Source organism: Camarhynchus parvulus, chromosome 1 (assembly GCF_901933205.1).
Source record: "Camarhynchus parvulus chromosome 1, STF_HiC, whole genome shotgun sequence".
NCBI classification, from domain to species: Eukaryota; Metazoa; Chordata; class Aves; order Passeriformes; family Thraupidae; genus Camarhynchus; species Camarhynchus parvulus.
In genome coordinates, this window is record NC_044571.1 from 7958831 (window position 1) to 7969597 (window position 10767).

The window sequence follows — 10767 nt, forward strand, 5'->3', positions numbered from 1 at the left end:
CAACCACTGTGCTACTAGAAAAATGCTACCAACTACAATTAAACTTAGTATGACATGTGTAGATGCAATTTTTGCAAAAATATGGGCAGGCCCTACCTATGTTCACATATTTGGTTATAACACTTTTATAACTGGCATAGACCCACAGATGTATTTTCCCTTTCCTGGTGATGCTGTAGCTTGTCTGGTTTTGCACCTGACAAGCTGAAAGCATCTACATTCTAACCTTGTCCAGAAAGAAGATTGGACCAATTTATCTCAATCTTTTCTAAATTTGAGTAGTTAAATTGACACTTTTGTGTGTGTGCAGCTGATGGTGTTGATCTACACTTCTCTTCCAATTAATCTCTGTGGCAGTTGCAGCAAATCCTGCCTACCAACCAGTCCCTGAGTGTGCTTGGGAGGAGTTCAAAGACTGCAACTAGAAAAGGACTGGGCTGCAAAGAGCCAAAGCAGAAGTGAAACTGAAGTCCCAGAGTGTTTTGCCTATTGCTCAGACCTCCTTTGCAGTGCCACCCCGTGCCCCAGATTAGGAGGTTTGTCACCAGGGACTGTCTGAAGCCTGTTTGATAGATCCCATTTTCCAACGCTGTTGAAATACATTGCCCTTTCCAGAAGTGCAGGGCAGAAATAACTATTTGTCCTTATAGGACTCAAGCTCCAACAACCCCCTTTACACTTAGTCATTCTCACCTTTCTCCTTAGGATTCAATTTGACCAACATTTCAGCATATGGGTTCTGATGCTCCCATCTCTCTTAAGGGGTTCCTCTCACCACCAGCACCTTGTCCCTGTCCCTGGGCTCCCTGATTCACCATGCTATTGTAAATATTTGTGCTGTTCCTCCAGGTTAAAAAAAAAAGGAAAGAAATAAAAAAGTGGCCTTTAACCATATTTACTTTTCCATGCGAATATTGAAGCGATTTTGCCAGAGGGAGGAGGAGGCAGGATGGCTGAGAATGATGGCTGGGAGCAAGGGGAGAGGAGGACACCACCTTTCAGTGGCTGTGCTGATTTGGAGCATTTGTCAAGCTGCACACCCTTCAGTTCAGCCTTTTATTTCACAGGATGATGTCTCCTAAGGAATTCTTCACTGATATCTGTTATGTTGACTAAGTAAATCTAGGGCTGCCTCACCCTGGGATCTGTGCCTGTCTGGGGCTGATCTCACTGCCTGGGGTGCCACACAGGAGTCCTGGCTACTGGGGCTCAACCTTCAATTCGTGTCAGATATTCAGGGATACCAAGTGGGCACAAAGACTTTGCTGTGGCCTATCTGAAAGACAGGAGTAAACCCAAAGCTTGTTTGTGCTTACCTGGGCCTGTAATTAAACCACCAGGACACTCGAGTCTTAATCCAATTGAAAGTTCTTTGATTACAGCATTTAAAATTGTGCCTTCATTACAAACTCAGCAGGCCCAATTATTTTGCAATTATGAACATTAATAAGTGGTATAGGAAAATCAGGACAGCCTGGAGGATTGGATGATGGCAACTGCTCCTGAGAAGGATGTGGATGTGTTGCTCAGGAGTGATCAGAAGCTGCTGCCAGGCAACGAGGGACCTGAGAGGAACCTCCTGGGATGAGGGCAGGATCTAGATCGTTCCACAGGGAGATGAGGCTTGCAAGGGCCTCCCACCACTGCAGAGAGCAGCCCCAGGGAAGCAGAGCAGGGAGAGGTGCTCTTGTCCTCAGGGCTGCCAGACGACCAAGCACTTGGCAAATGACTTTGGTTAAAGCTCTTTCAAGCTTTTATCACATATATAGCTGTGAGATAAATTGGGGCATCTCATTTAGCAAGAAAAAGGACCCAGCCCTGGCCTTGTGTTGGTCTCTTTGGATCAGGGAAGAGAAGTTGTGGTGGTCATGAAAATGATCATGACAAAAGCTTTTCTAACTCAGCATGGTCTTTGTTCCTACTTGCCTTTTTGTTGAAGCCTTATTTGAGAATCCTATGATTTAGGCTAGACTTAACTAAGCTCAGGCTCTTGAAAGTAGTTTTCTCACGAGCTGCTGGGCTGGTCCATTGTTGGAGAAACAAGAAACAGGAGATGAAAAGAGATCACAGACTGGTGACCACTTCAAATTACAGAAAATAATCAAACTAATCTCTTTTTATAATGCCAAGAACTAAAAGATGATAATAAAGAGACAGTTGTTTGAAAATATTATGGATTAATCATAAATTACTGTTAAGGGCACTAAGAAAACCACAATCCATTGTGGTTGAAGACAGTTCTGGTGATCACTGCTTCTTCACTGCTCACCTGCTGGCTCTACTGTGTTGCCATTCTGGTGGCAGGTGAACTTTGAGGTGGCAGCCTAGGCAAGGTTTGAAGGCATCTGTCTCCTGTCAGTGCAGTGTCTCCTCTCTGAAGCAGAAGAGGCAGTAGATGAGCAGGTAACAATCTCAGGGTTTTGAACTCTACCTTTTATCTCTGCCTTAGAGAAGAAGGCTACCCCTGTGTCCTGGGGTGACTTTATGATGCTTGCATCCCCATTTGTCTGTTTAGCCCAGAAATAAGTTAACATTAACAAGAGGGACTTCTCTCCCTGTGTGAATTGAAGAAAGGCTAGTATAGAGGTGGTAAACTGACTGAAAATTTTAGGGTTTGTCTCTTGACATTGTCAGTGGGAAATAAAAGGTTGTAGGGGGAAGAAAAGTGTTCTGAAGGTTTTGTTCTGTTTCTTATTACCCTTTCTTTTAGTTACTGTTAATAAACTTTTCTTTATACCCTTTCAAAATTTGGAGCCTGCTTTACCTTCCTCCTAATCCTATCTCTCAGCAGGAAATGAGTAAGTACATTCTAGTGAGTGCACTGGTGTTTGGCCAGCACTGAACCCACCACACCATCCTTGATGGAAGCACATCCAGCACATTAACAAGCAGCATTTCAAATTAAATACTCCCATGTTTTAGGAGCTGGGAAGCACAAGTTCAAGGTAAATATAAAGTGACTGGAGTTGAACATGTTACTTCTCATCACCCAAGGTAAGGTAACTTGTTCTGAGCAAGCTTCAGCTGGGAGGTACTGAGCCTTGACAGAAAACTCCCTGAAGGTTCAGCCAGGGCAGTGCCTGCCCTTTCCCATCCTGGTGGCCTTATTGTTGTCTTCCTGCCCTCCCCACCAGCACTCCTTAGCTACTGATGTGAGCCAGACCAGGGACACAAAAGGAGAGAATGAAAATCCTTTCTTCTGAAGGGTGAGTTAACTGGCTCCCAAGAGAACTCCCAGTGCCAGCGAGGAGGAGGAGGAGGGGGAGGAAGGGTGGGAACAGGTGCTGGGCACAGCAGAGGGGGAGGTTTCAGCTGCACAGAGTGGTTAGACAGGCTTTTGCTGTGTGTCAAACCACACCTGGAGTTACAGCAGCACAGAGCCAGGTGCTGTGAGCGTGTGGGACGCGTGACATGGATTTCTGCCATTGCTCCACTTTACTGTCACACTGTTGGCGCAATGGCCTTCCCAGCCAAGGCTGGCATTCCCTGCAGCCTTAAAGGAAGTGTTCAATTACCAGGTGAGCCCCATTAGCTGCAGGGGTGGCCCTGGAGAGCTGAGAGCTCTGTGTGCTGCACAGACAGCACCTGGGTTCTTGGCAAACACAGCCAGGGATGGGATGTCAGATGAGAATTACAGAAATATGAGGCACACGCTGAGCACAATGTCTGTGCAATGCTGTGTCTGAAAAGGCTGATGTGGAGGGACATTTTGGGACAAAACTGGTCTCTATGAACTTTAGACCTCTGCAATATAGACAGCTGCAATGACATGGCTGGCAAGGCTCCCTTTGGAGTCAACTGAGGAGGAGCAAGCCCTTTTAGGATGCAGTTCATCCCATCCTGCTGTAGATACACACAGCTAAAGGTGATAAATACTTCTCTGATATCTTTAAAAGGCTAAGTTCTCCATTGGCAACTATTTTTAAATGAGAGGGTCATGCCCTGTGAGGGCCTGCTTTTCTCCACCTGACACTGCAGAGATCTTTTTGTGGCTTCAGGAGTGCACACTTGGCCAGAAGAATCCCACCATTTTTCTCCCAGGAGCTGAAGGATGAGGAAATGTGAGTAACATATTTCTCCATGTTAGCAGAATCATAAACAATTCTCCTCGCAAAGCAATAACTAAAAATTGCATCAGACTCCAAGGGAAAGGTAGTGATGAAAGAAGGAACTGCATTCCATTCTCTGAAAACCAAAAAAAGCTTTAGAAAGCAGAAGAAAATTGCCACAAATTCAGCTTCATTCTGGACTGGGGCAGATATTTCCATGCAGTGTGATGCTGACCACCCAGGTGCATCTTTGCAGCTAAGCCTCGACACCTGTACTGAACTCTGGTTTGGTTTCTCTTGCCATTAGCATTTTCAGATGTATTCTTTTGTTTAACAAAATGTTATTTGGCCCCTCTAAAGCCAAAGGTAGATGCTGCTAGAATTTTTTTCTGAACATCAATCTACCTTTGGAGGTGTGTGAGCTCTCAAAGCAATAATTGCTCAGAAACAGACTGTACTGTTCAGTGGGGATGCCCAGGCTGCTGGTACAGAGTTCTGCCAGCTGTGAGGAACTGCCACCTCCATCTCCTGGGGGTATCAAGAGGCAGAGCTGCCTCCCTGCTGCCAGAAGAAACCCCTTGTGCAGACACAGTCACACTGGCAGCACTGGCAGCACTCCTTCCCTCCAGGGGCTGCATCTCTGTGGCAGCGAGGAACAGAGGCTGGTCCTTTTACCTGCAGCAGGGACATTTTGACAACAGAGTGCACAGGCTGGACTTTCGTGCAGCAGAAGTGTGCTTGTGCTTGATGTCTGTGCATTTTATTTCTTTAAGTAAAAGGTTTGCACTGTTTGTCACTGTCATATTTTCTGGAAAAATCCCTTCAGCAGGATTTCTTCACCTGGGAAGCTGAGAAGCCTCAGAGAAAAAGAAAAACAATATTATGTCATTTGCTTCTCCTGTGTTTTGCTGCTTTGGAATGTGGTTGGAGATTGTTTAGCCACAGGTGGTTGTTTGATTGGTTTCATGTGAATTGTTTTTACTTAATGACCAATCATGGTCCAGCTGTGTTGGGACTCTGGAGAGAGTCACGGGTTTTTCATTTGTATCTTGTTAAGCCTTTTGTATCGTTTATTCTTTAGTATAGTTTTAGTATAGCATTCTTTTATATAATATAGTAACATAATATAATAAATTAGCCTTCTAAGAACATGGAGTCAGGTTCATCATTTCCCTCCTGCCATGGGGGACCCTGAAAATACCACACACTGCTGATTTTGACTCCCTCATTCTGGGGCTGCTGGTGATGGGCTCTTTAGCATATTAATGGGAATAAACACTGCTCAGCCAGTCACACTTCATCACAGATTGCTAAACTTCCCTTACATTATCTTACTAAATAATATGCATCTATTCAAATTACATTTCTTCTTAATATGTATGACATGCTCATGGAAGTCTAAAATAGATGTTTAACAATAAGTTCTTCTCCCTCCTTAAGTTTTGGCTTCATTTGCTGTTTTATTTAAATGAAGGGTCACAACTGGCCATTGAATAACAACATTTACTTGGTTTTGTAAAAACCATGCCCTCCTGTAACATCTTTGAAAGGAGGCAGGCATACACTGACAGGTCCTTTCTCTTTAAGAAGAATGCATATCCCTTTGCCTCTGCTTCTACTTGGGATGACAAAACTTAAAAAATAATGCTATCAATTTAAACCAGGCTGCTAATACCTGATCCTGCAAGGGTTAAATGGTGTCACTGCAGTTTCACTTCCTCTCAGACAGAGAGAACTACACTGAATGAAATAATTTGTTTATATTCCTTTCCTGTTCCAGACACAGTTAGCAAGCACATTAATATGACTACTGCATCAAACACTTGCATTCCCTTCACACAAAGCAATTTAAAATTAATTTTTTCAGCAGGTTTTCTTTTCTTAACCTCTTCTCTAAATGAAAGTGATCCTCAGAAAATTTTGCATATAGGTAAATAATTGCCCTGGATAAAAGCCTTTGGCCTCTAGAAGGATTTTCAAGTGTTTTGAGTGATAAACTCCATGTTTAGGGACCAGTAATCCAGAAGATTGTTGTGATTCTGTAAGTGGCAGATACAATAGATGTGCAAGTTCAGGCATGCATTTCAAGAGAATACATCCTGGCTGCTATTAATGCAAAGTAAAAGGCTTTCTAAAGGAAGTTTTATGAAATCTATGAGCCTGTTGGATCATAGATAAATGACTGCTAAAAGAAAAGCTCATTGACAGCAGCATGTGAGACCAGGCTATAGATAAATTCAGTATGAAGCACCTAAATGGGGACAAGGTGGGGACAAGAGGGAAAATCCAAGATGTACAAGACTAATTCAAAACTCTGGTGTGTGATGCTCAGCCTTCTTGCTCAGGCTGTACTCTTTACTCAGTTGCACAAGAAATGGTGACAAGATTAATGTCAAGCTACCAGAACTTTCTTAGGTTACTACAAGGAATGGAAGCAGGACAGAAGAGTCTGGCGAAAGGTATGGGAAGGGAAAAGAAATGTGAGGAGCAGAAAGAAGGATTTCTTCTACTAGACTTTTTCTCCTCTGTAGTCTTCTTTGGGCAGCCTAGTCTTGCTCCAGGGACAGCTGTACAAGCCGTAATTCAACACAAATCCTTTTGCCTGACACTTTTATATTCCCTGCTACCTTATTTCCTCTAGTCAAAACAAGCAGGAAACATTTCTGCAAGGACCACGTGTATTAAATGGTGCAGATGATGATCCTGTGGAGAAAATGGCCTTGTTTTTTGACTCCACCACTCTTCCCCTTTGCCATGGTAGGTCATTCCCATGTCCCCTTTCAATGCTGCTCCTCTCCCACATGTTTTCCTCTGCCTGCCTTGAAATTAAATCAGAGAGCACCCTGGCCCAGGACAGCAGGCTGCCACTCAGTGTTTTCTAGCAGGAATTTCAGTGGAAGGTGGGAATTAATTGTGTGGCAGGACCAGAAAAGGCTTTTCAGGTAAAACAGAGGCATTGCACCAAAATTTCTTGCAATGAAGAAACACTTGAGCATTCTTAATTTCAAGGAAACTGCTGGTAGTTTTCATGGGTTGTTTACCAAAGATTTATTATGCATGTGTATTTAAATAAAGGCCATGATATTTGCTTAGCAGCAGGAAGGGCATTAGAGTGTGACAATGATGCCCTGCATCCATTCCCTGGGATCTGGCCAAAGCAACCTTCCCATGCAATGTAAGAAAAAAAAAGTCCCCTGAGCTGACTCAAACATGTCAACCCAAAACTTTCCTCTGTAGTTTTCTATAATGCTGTTACTCACCCTCATTTTCTTAATTAATTTGCAACAATCTGCCTTTCATGTGAATGATCTTGGCCTCTGAGGCGGGTAGGAATAGAGAGTCCTATTAGAGTTCTAGAGTCTCCTAATGGAGGTGGGAGGGGGGGAGGGGGGGAGGGGGGAGGGAGGGAGGGAGGGAGGAAGGAAGGAAGGAAGGAAGGAAGGAAGGAAGGAAGGAAGGAAGGAAGGAAGGAAGGAAGGAAGGAAGGAAGGAAGGAAGGAAGGAAGGAAGGAAGGAAGGAAGGAAGGAAGGAAGGAAGGAAGGAAGGAAGGAAGGAAGGAAGGAAGGAAGGTTGTTTTGCTTAATGCAAATATTAAAGTCCCCTTCACATGATGATTCAATAGGTGATAGAAACTCTGGGAGCTTAGAGGAACCCTGCAGAGGAGAAAACAGAGACACAGAAGACTGATGATTTACACTTAGCATTTGAAAGACATATAAACAAATCCTAGTTAAGTCCCCCTGATAAGTGAATCACTGCCACCAGTTTTAAAATGTCAAATGATCCTGATGTTCAAAATGATTGCTGAGATGGCAGTTCTTTTCTAAACCTCTCTTTTCAGTTGCTCCATATCTCACCTTTGGAAGTGAAATTTTTCCATTAGCCTTGATTTGGAAATGAAAAATTGTGCACTTTGAAAACTCAATTTCAAACAATGCTACCCAGCATAAAGTAGACTGTGTTCTTCTGAAAAATGTGTGGCTACCTGATATTTTCTAGCAAAGCTGCTGGCTTTATAATATTCAGTCTTACGATTCTGACAGGTTGGGAAAAATGTGCAAGGAGAAATACTTCACAGATATTAGGGCTCAGGAAAAATTGCTCTCTATTTGGAAAAAGTTGATTTTCATTTTTTATGTTCAGAAAAAAAGGAATTACTGGTGACACAGGTACTCTTAAAGAGTTTTGAAACCATTCTTTCAGCTACAAATCACTATCTGATTTTATTAAAGGGATTATTGGGACACATCTTACAGCTCCTGTATAGGTACAACAATACAGGTCTTGTATCCTGCATGAGCAGAATTCCCATGAAGCCTGCAGCTCACCTGTGCAGCTCACCTGACCCACCACCTGGTCACCTGTGCTAGGGCTGTGGCACTGGAGCCAGGGGAAGGCAAACGCTCTGGGTGTGGTGGAGACAGGAGCACAGCCCGAGCAGAATTAATTGTAGGCCTTGTGGTGACCAAGGCTCCAGAGAATGTGCTCTCCATGGCCTGGATAAGAGAGCTCCAAATGGAATTTTAAAGAGTCAGGATTTTTTTAAAGTGCCGTGAATATTTGGATGAAGGAGAGGAAGCGCTCTGGTTCCATGCCTCTGCAGTGGAAGGGCTGCTGGCAGATGGTGACTCCACAGACTGCAAACACAGCTCCAGGTCAGCAGCTGCACTGGGGCTACCAGGAGAGCAGAAGGTTTGTAACAGAGCAGGAACCCTGGAGCAGGGATTGTCTCTCTGTGCCCTGCAGGCTCACTGAGCTGGGGAAGGTGAGCGTGAGCAGTCACTCCCTGCTCTGCTGAACCCCATCAAAGTATTTCCAACCAATGGCTGGATAAAAACAAGGTGGGGCTGAGAGAGACTGTAAAGGCTGATAGGGGTCCACTTTTAAAAATCAAGAATCATTGCTCTCACAGCAGAGGGGTGTCTTTAAATTATATTTTATAAAAATCCCTTTTATAAATGGTTAAGGACAAGTGAACAACCAGTTCCGACCTAGGCAGCAACCTCCCTCTGGCACAGATCCATTTCATTTCTGCAAAGTGCTTAAGTACATGCTTAACTTTAACCACCTGAACTGTCCCACTGGAGCCACGGAGATGACTCATGAACTAAAGTTAGGCCCCTGCTTGTGTATCCTGCTGACTGTGGGCTTCTGCAGCATCTACTGCCAGATGTTTGGGAGAGGAAATGAAAGAAACTCTGTAGTGGACAGTTAAGGGAGTAATTAACTAACAGAGGAAACTTTGTATGGCTTCCAAATATCCGAAAAGTGATCTAACGTGACAGTTGATATTTTGGTAGTCCAGACATAGGTTTAAACAATTTTTAGTCCTATTGACGTCTTGATCTTTTATGTTTAGTCTCCTGGATTCTTCTCTAATGCTCCAGTCTGTCCACATTGGGCTTTATCAACTTTGTGGTTCTATCCTAATTTAAATATGCATTAAATATGCATTAATATTCTTCATTAAATACAAAATTGCAGGGTAAGAAAAAAGAAAAATGCTATGCTCAATGGATGTAATGCTTCACTCTAGAAAGGCTAGAGTAGAAGATGGTGAGGTTTCCAGCATACCTCTACTTTTGCAACCCATACACTGGTTTTCTTTTCTTTTTTCCTTTCCAGCATACTCATCTTTCACTTGGACTGTCTTCCAAAAGCTCTTTATGAGAACATGGCACAATCTCTGCACAAATAGCACAGCGCTGGGATAGAGTTAACAGGAGACTTCAGCCTGAGAATCTCACAACAATTTCCTATGCCACAAGCAGCACCCATCACAATGAGGTCTTTCACTGGGATTATACAACCCTGCACAATGCCCCACAGGGGCAGCTCCCACAGCCAGAGCCCAGTGTTAAAGGCAACCCTTCCCAGAAATCCCCCACAGCAGGATCCCTCTGGTGGATTCCCCCTAGGACACATCAGGCAACTATCACTTGCAGGAGCCTGTGCATTTTGTGAAATGCTGTTTTTTCTAGCTCTGGGTTACGTGGAGTTTCAGACAAAAGCGTTGCAGACTTGTGACAGGCTGTCACAATCTGGGAGAGAGAGGGTGAGAGATTTATTAGGGGAATCTCCTTTGCCTCAAACACAGCATTCTTTGAGGGCTGACCCTTCACTTCTTCCTGGTGCCACTTCTGAGGTCTCTAATTCCCCAAGTGACAGCAACAGAATAAAACTCACCATGTGTGTGTCACCATCTTTGTCAGCAGTGTGGACTTAGCCCATTGCTTCCTGAAATTGTCCTGGACTGTCCATACACAAATGACCATCTCAGAGCCTGCCTGAGCTGTTTCCACTGGCCATGCTGGCTGAGCTGCTGTTCCATTTGCTGGCAGAGCTCAACCCCAGCTGGGTCTCACACTTCCTTTAAAAGCAGGCTGCTCCAGCACAGCCTGACAGGATAGAAGGGCACTGAGCAGCAAGCCTTGTCTTGCTAATGCATGGAGGGGTGGCTTTATTCTGGAATCAATTCCTCTGGAATGAAAGCATGCAGGACATGCCTTTCTGTGATCACCAGCTTAGTTTTGAAAAGTAGAGGAGAAATAGCACACAAGAGGCCACACTCAGAAAGGAACTGACTGCTTCAAATTCCTTCGGTGTGAGTCCTGCCTTTCCTTAGAGCCCACGGGAGCTCTGCCAGTGATTGCTGCCTTTGTGTTAGCATCCAGCAAAGCCTGATCCACACATAACTCTGAAGATGGCACAGCACTG